This window comes from Ictidomys tridecemlineatus, chromosome 1 (assembly GCF_052094955.1).
Source record: "Ictidomys tridecemlineatus isolate mIctTri1 chromosome 1, mIctTri1.hap1, whole genome shotgun sequence".
Taxonomy (NCBI): Eukaryota; Metazoa; Chordata; class Mammalia; order Rodentia; family Sciuridae; genus Ictidomys; species Ictidomys tridecemlineatus.
In genome coordinates, this window is record NC_135477.1 from 9,145,491 (window position 1) to 9,151,517 (window position 6,027).

General features: G+C 55.4%; 1 long non-coding RNA gene across 1 annotated transcript; it reads right to left on the reverse strand.

Moving 5' to 3' along the window:
• Positions 1-3,259: 3,259 nt before the first annotated feature.
• LOC144366174 (uncharacterized) lies at positions 3,260-4,371 on the reverse strand. Its single transcript, XR_013425090.1, has 2 exons — positions 4,250-4,371; positions 3,260-4,134 (listed from the first exon to the last, which is right to left on the reverse strand). It is a non-coding gene; the product is annotated as an uncharacterized LOC144366174 (long non-coding RNA).
• Between the last annotated feature and the right edge of the window lie 1,656 nt (positions 4,372-6,027).

A 6,027-nucleotide genomic window follows, 5' to 3' on the forward strand; every position in this document is an offset into this window, starting at 1 on the left:
TGCAGGCAGACGTGGGCTCTGGTAGAATCTGAAGTGGACGTCTCTTAAGTGTGTTAATTTATGTGACCGACAAAATCCAGGGGATGTGACTGGCTCATGAGCTGGGGCGGGGAGACGGACGTCCAGTGGTGTTTGCTTGTTACTCGTGAGCAGGGCCTGGTTGGGCCATCACGGGTTTTGTTTTTATAATTGCCTTGATCATTTTAATGATCAGAAATCAGAGCTCCAGGCCTGATATAATTATTCTCAGAGAAATTTTGGAAAATCTGTGTTTTCTACAGACTTCCTTGTTTCAAGACACAGGAGAGACTATAAGCAGGAAGAGGCCTGCAGAAAAGGCAAGCCTGCCCAGTGGGCACAGTCACACCAGCTGGGCCAGCTGCTCCTCCTCCTGTGTTCTCACACTTGGGCAAGGCCATCCACCCGGCCTCCCAAGCTGGAGGCTCCAGACTCGGCCTGGAGTCCTCCTCTGCCTCCTCCCTGGGATCCAGTCACCACCACTTCCTGTCTGTCCTGATAGAAGCACTTGAGCCCACCCCCTCTTTGCCCTCTCCACCGCCCAAGGGAGCTCACCGTCTCTTGCTGGGCTCAGCTTCCTGATCGGCTTGGCTGGCCCTGTCTCTCTCTCCCTGTCTGGCCCACCCTCCACCCTGCTACCTGTTTAAGTTCCAAAGCAGTCGTGTCTCACCCCATTCCCTTCTCCTGCTTAGACCTCCTGTTGGCTGTCGGTGCCCAGGACAAAGCCCATACGGCAGGCAGCACAAGCCGCTCTCCAGGCCTGACTTACCTTGCCCCCAGCAGGAACCTCACGCTCCTGTCACTCTGGAATCTTTGTTCTGTTCGTGACATGAGCTTTCTGTGCTCTGTTCCTAGGACAACTCGCCCCAGCCACCTCTCCTGGGCCAACTCAGTCAAGGCTGGGGTGAGACACCACACCCCTGGCTCAGGAGGCTTTTCTGGTCCCTTCCAGGTGCAGTGAGCTCTTTAAGCAAAGCTCAGCAAATAGCGTTTCTCATAATGGATTGTGTTTTTGTCTTTCTTTGGATCTTCTCCTAAATCATGGACACTTTGATGGTACGGTTCTGGATCTTTATTGCTCTGAGTTTCTATCACCCAAGAGAGTGTCTGACCCGAAGGAGCTGCTTCATTAACGCCTAGCGACTGAGTGATCCTTGATAACATGGGCTAAGCACGGCTCAGGCACCAGGCAACATTTCAGGTGTTTGCCACATTTCAGTTTTCACCGCCACCTGACCTATTAGGAACAGATGCTCTTAGATGCTCTATTTTCTGATGAGAAAACAGAGGCACAAAAAGGTAATGTGAGTGACCCAAGGTCAAACAGCGTGGATTGAACCCAGGCTGCCTGAGAACAGAGTCTTCCTGAATCCTGACATTATTCTGCTTTCCAGTAAGTGAGTCCCAAGTCAAGCACCCGGATAATCTCTGAGTAGATTTGGGGTGCGAGTCATAGAAGCGACCCAGACCTAAGATTCGCCCTCACACCGTGGACCAGTGCTAAATCTCTGTGGTCTTCACCTTCTCAGCTGTAGACCCGGGTGAGACACCAAGTAGAGAGGGGGATGTGCTGCTGGCTTGCCTTTGGGGGCAGATCATCTGAAATTAGAGTTCTTGATCTGAACAAATACTTTATAGATAGTGTGAAAACCTCAAGGACAAAGGCAGGGACACACGGGCACCTCTGTCATGGCCACCATCTCACCCTCACTCTTTGGGAGCCTCTTGGAGGTCAGTAATAGACTATACACAAGTCTTCACACCCAAAACGGAGTTACGGTTTTCTGTACGTTCCTCACCGAGCACAGGTTGGTACATGAATGACCCTGGGAAACTGGAGGGTGAAGTTTCCCCAGGACCACGAGTCAGGAGAGCTGAGCTAATCGCCTCTTTTCTGGAAGAATTTGGGTGCGATTCATCCGTCTGGAATGGGCTGGAACTGTCCTCCCTGGAGGCAGGTCCTCCCTGCAGAAGATCCTTCCCAGACCAAACACAGGAGCCTGCGTCTGGCAAACACCACCGAGAGCTGCTCTCTTCAGCAGAGGGACCACGTGGAAATGGCCAGGTATGCCGGAGAGGGCGGAGGCTCGGGGCAAGCTCCATCCGGCTCCAGCGCTGGCTCTGTCACTGTGATGGGCAGTTGCTGCTCCTCTCTCCCAGGGAACCCCCCCCCCCCATTCATCCCAACAAGCCCCACTCCGCGCTTTGATGTGGTCTGGGGAAGCTGATTCACCTTCTGGGCTCCAGGGATGGAGCCCAGGACCTCGGGAGTGGGCATGCAGCCTTCGGTCAGAAGTGGGCATGTGATCCAAGTTGGTGCAATCAGGAGACTTGGGCTGGGAGGCAGAACAAGGAGGCTCTTTTCCTTCCGCAGGTGCTTAAAGAATCCTGTAGCCCTGGGTGCCTGTGAGAAATGCAGATTCTTAGTCCCCACCCCACGTGTACCGAATCAGAATCTCTGTGCCCTGGCTCAGGAGGCAGGCCGTCCCGACGATTCCAAGGAAGCCCTCGGAGTGTGAGGACCACTCCTGCACTGCATGCAACATACAAGTAGGAAAGCTCAGGTACAGAGAACCAAGGTGACTTTCCCACAGTCACAGGACTAGTGAGGACCCTGTCGGGGTCAGACTAGGCTTTGCGCCCTTCCTTTAAGAGTTGCCTCTGTGTCTTTATAAGATGTACAACCGTCCTAGCCTGGGCAGCCTCACCTGGTGAAGTCCTCCTGCCCCAGGCATTTCCTCCAGGGCTGAAACTCCTGGGCTCTGAGGTTACACGGGGCTGCGACTCCCTGCTTCTCACATATTTGGGTGCCACATCACAAGCTCAATGTTGGTGGCATTAGGGTCCCCCAGGACCACACAATGCCTGAAGAACAGGCCCGCCTGGGGCCTGAGACCCTGGGCGTGTTGGGGGAAGACTGATGCCATCATTTCGGGGGTCGAGCTGCTAGATGGTGGACTAGCTCCTTCCACTGTGATCTGAGCCTCCAGTCTCAGTTTGCCACCCCAAGACTGTGCCCCTTGTGTCTGGGAGGGTAGGTGTTGGAGGGGGGACGCAGCTGGTTGCTGGCCAGAGTCATGGCTCCAGTCTGAAAGTCCAGGCATACCTAAGTCGTCTCTCGTGGCTCCCCAATGCCATATTAGGCTGCCCCCTCGGAAGGGTGGAATCTCTGACTCATCTCCCCCTCCCCCACCCCGCTCCCTCCTGCCAGTTTTGGCCAAGATTAGAATTCACTCAAATCCATGGGTTCTAAGGTTTATGTGCTATTTCAGTTTGGCAACTGGCCCCTTCTCATTTCGAGTCAGACAAAAAGCCCTTTCCTGAAAGGGACCTTGGAAGACTTCTCTTGGCGAGCCGATGTTTTGTAACCAGAAATTAATGGGGTGATTTTGGTGCACTATACATCATCGGGAAGCTGAGGGTGATTCTCAGACGCATCCTGGGCTTCATGGATGGTGAGCAGGGGGGATTCTGCTCAGGACAGTGGCCACCACCACCTACCACTCTTGAGTGCCCAGTGGGTTTCCAGCTTTCTGTCTCCTTAACCCTTACCCTGGTCCCACCAGGGAGGCAAACCTGCCCATTTTAGAGATAAGGAAACTGAGGTTCAGAAAGGCAGGTCCTGAGGCAGCAGAGGGGTAGCGTCAGGCCGGGGGCCCCAGCTCTGCCTGGCGTTGTACCACAGGGTGGGTGGCCCGGGGTCTCAGGAGGAGGGGGCCTGCTCTGCTACCTGGAGGTGACTGGAGGTGTTTGTCTCAGTGCCTGTTCCCCGGGAGGTGGAGGAGGAGTCAGTCAGAGGTTATTGGAGCAACAGAACAGGAGGTTGAAAATGAGGGAGCAGCCGGAAGAATCCGATGGCAGAAGAGTCAGGGCAAACGGAGGGGCCCAGGCTGCCCCCAGGGCCTGTGTCCGCTATGCGGCTGCTGAGCACAGGCCCCGCCGTCTCCTGCCTTGTGGTGTCTGGTCAGGACTCAGATACGAGCGCGGGGTGAGCAGAGGGCGCTGCTGGGGTCAGGCACCCGTCTCTTGCTTGGGGAGGGCGCATCTTGAGCAGTGATCCCACCAGGCCGTGTCCAGGTGGGAGAGGGTCACTTCCCAAAAGGAGTCGGGATGCTGCTGCTTGAAGGAAAGAGAAGGAGAGAGGATGTGGGTGAGTGGCCAGCAGGGCCGAGGCCTGGTGCTGGTGCTGGATGGGAACTGGAAGGTGTCTTTTCCCTCCCCTTCCTGTCACCTGAGAGCCAGGGATGCATTGTGAGGTGCAGGAGGCCGGTGTGTTGAGGTCCTTCTGGGTTGGCGTGGAGCAGCAGGTCGATGGCAATGGCGAGGTGAGGAATGGAGGCTGTCAGATTCAGCCTCCTCCTTCGAACACGCCTGCCTGGCCTTGGCACCCCAGCCCCCAGCCGCAGCCTGCAGACCTGCAGGGGCCAGCAGGGGCGGTGCCGGGGCGTCATGGATACCAACTACCAGAATTCCCCTACTGTCCCTGAACTTTGAAGCTCCGAGGGCCAGATAGGCCAGTAGATTAGGAGCGGGGAGCTGGCAGACGCCTCTCTGCGGCTGCAGCTGCCAGGAACAGACCAAGAGGGGCAGGGAGCCCGGGGTCTTAGAGGGGACTCTAGTGGTTCACCCCGGGGAGGGAGGCTGAGGCTGGAGCGGAAGGCAGGGCCCAGGGGTGCCATCCACTGATGGTGGTAGGCAGCACTCGGGGCCTCCCAGCTCCCCACCTGCTCAAGGGCATGCCACCGCCAGCTGGGCTCTCTTCTCCTGCTGCTCCTCCATCCACCCTTCCATTCCATCTACCAACACCACTTATTAAGCACCTACTGTGTACATGGCTCTGTGGGCACACAGGACTCATGAAACCTACCCTCTACCCCGAGGGAGGTTTCAGCTGATAGGGAAGAAACAAGGAAACCACCGTGACACAAGGCCACCAGGGCAGGGCTCACCCGGGGGACTCAGGCAGGAGCCTCCTTCCCTCTCTGGTTTCAGGTGGACCTGAGCTTGTGCCTGTGTCCTGAGAACAGGTGTGTGTAACTGTGTGTACAGGTGGGTTGTGTACGTACAGGTATGTGTGCAGGTGTGTGTGTGCAGGTGGGTATGTGAGGATGTGTGCACAGGTGCGTGTAGGTGTGTGTACAGGTGTGTACGGGCAGGTATGTAGGGATGTGTCCAGGAGAGTGTTCGAAGATGTGCAGGCATTGGTATAGGTGTGCATGTACGCAGGTGTGTGTGGTTGTCTGTGCAGGTGTGTGTACGTGCAGAGGCGTGTGTAGGCGCAGGCGTGTGTGCAGGAACGGCTGAGGCCTGTGTTCAGATCCTCTTCCTTTCCTCCTCCCTGGCAGGGGTTGCTGGGAGCTAGGTCATCAGAGCCCTGCTGCAGGAATAGAGGCTGGGATTTAAGAATCCACTCTCTATTATTATTATTATTATTATTATTATTATTATTATTATTATTATTTTAAGTTGTAGATGGACACAATATCTTTATTTATTTATTTTTGTTCATGTGGGGATCGAACCCAGTGCCTCACGCATGCTAGACAAGTGCTCTGCCACTGAGCCCCAGCCCCGGCCCCTCATGTTCTTAGCCAGAGGTTTTAAGAATGAAGAATTTAAAGGTTCCCTGGCAACAGCCTCCCACCTGGCCGTGGCTGCCTCTGCTGCCGTGCAGCTCCTTGACCTTGGCCTGGGCCTCTGCCAGGCTGTGGCCCTCCAAGCCTGGCCTCCAGGGCTCCTGCACTCCCCCTTTGGAAGCCGTTCCTTCCTGCAGGTCCCAGAGCCCCTCGGCAGGTGGAGAACTGTGAGTCTGCCCTGGGCCAGCTCAGGGGTTCCTCATCAGGGCCACTCTACATTCAGTAAGGACACTTGATAGGAGCCATTTGAAAAAAAGAAGGATCCCAATCTTAGTGCCTGGGCCTAATCTTTATGATAAAAAGAAAGAAAAAGAAAAGAAAAAGAAATCTGGCAAACTGTGGTCCTTGCTGTTTGCTCTTGAAAAGGTTACAA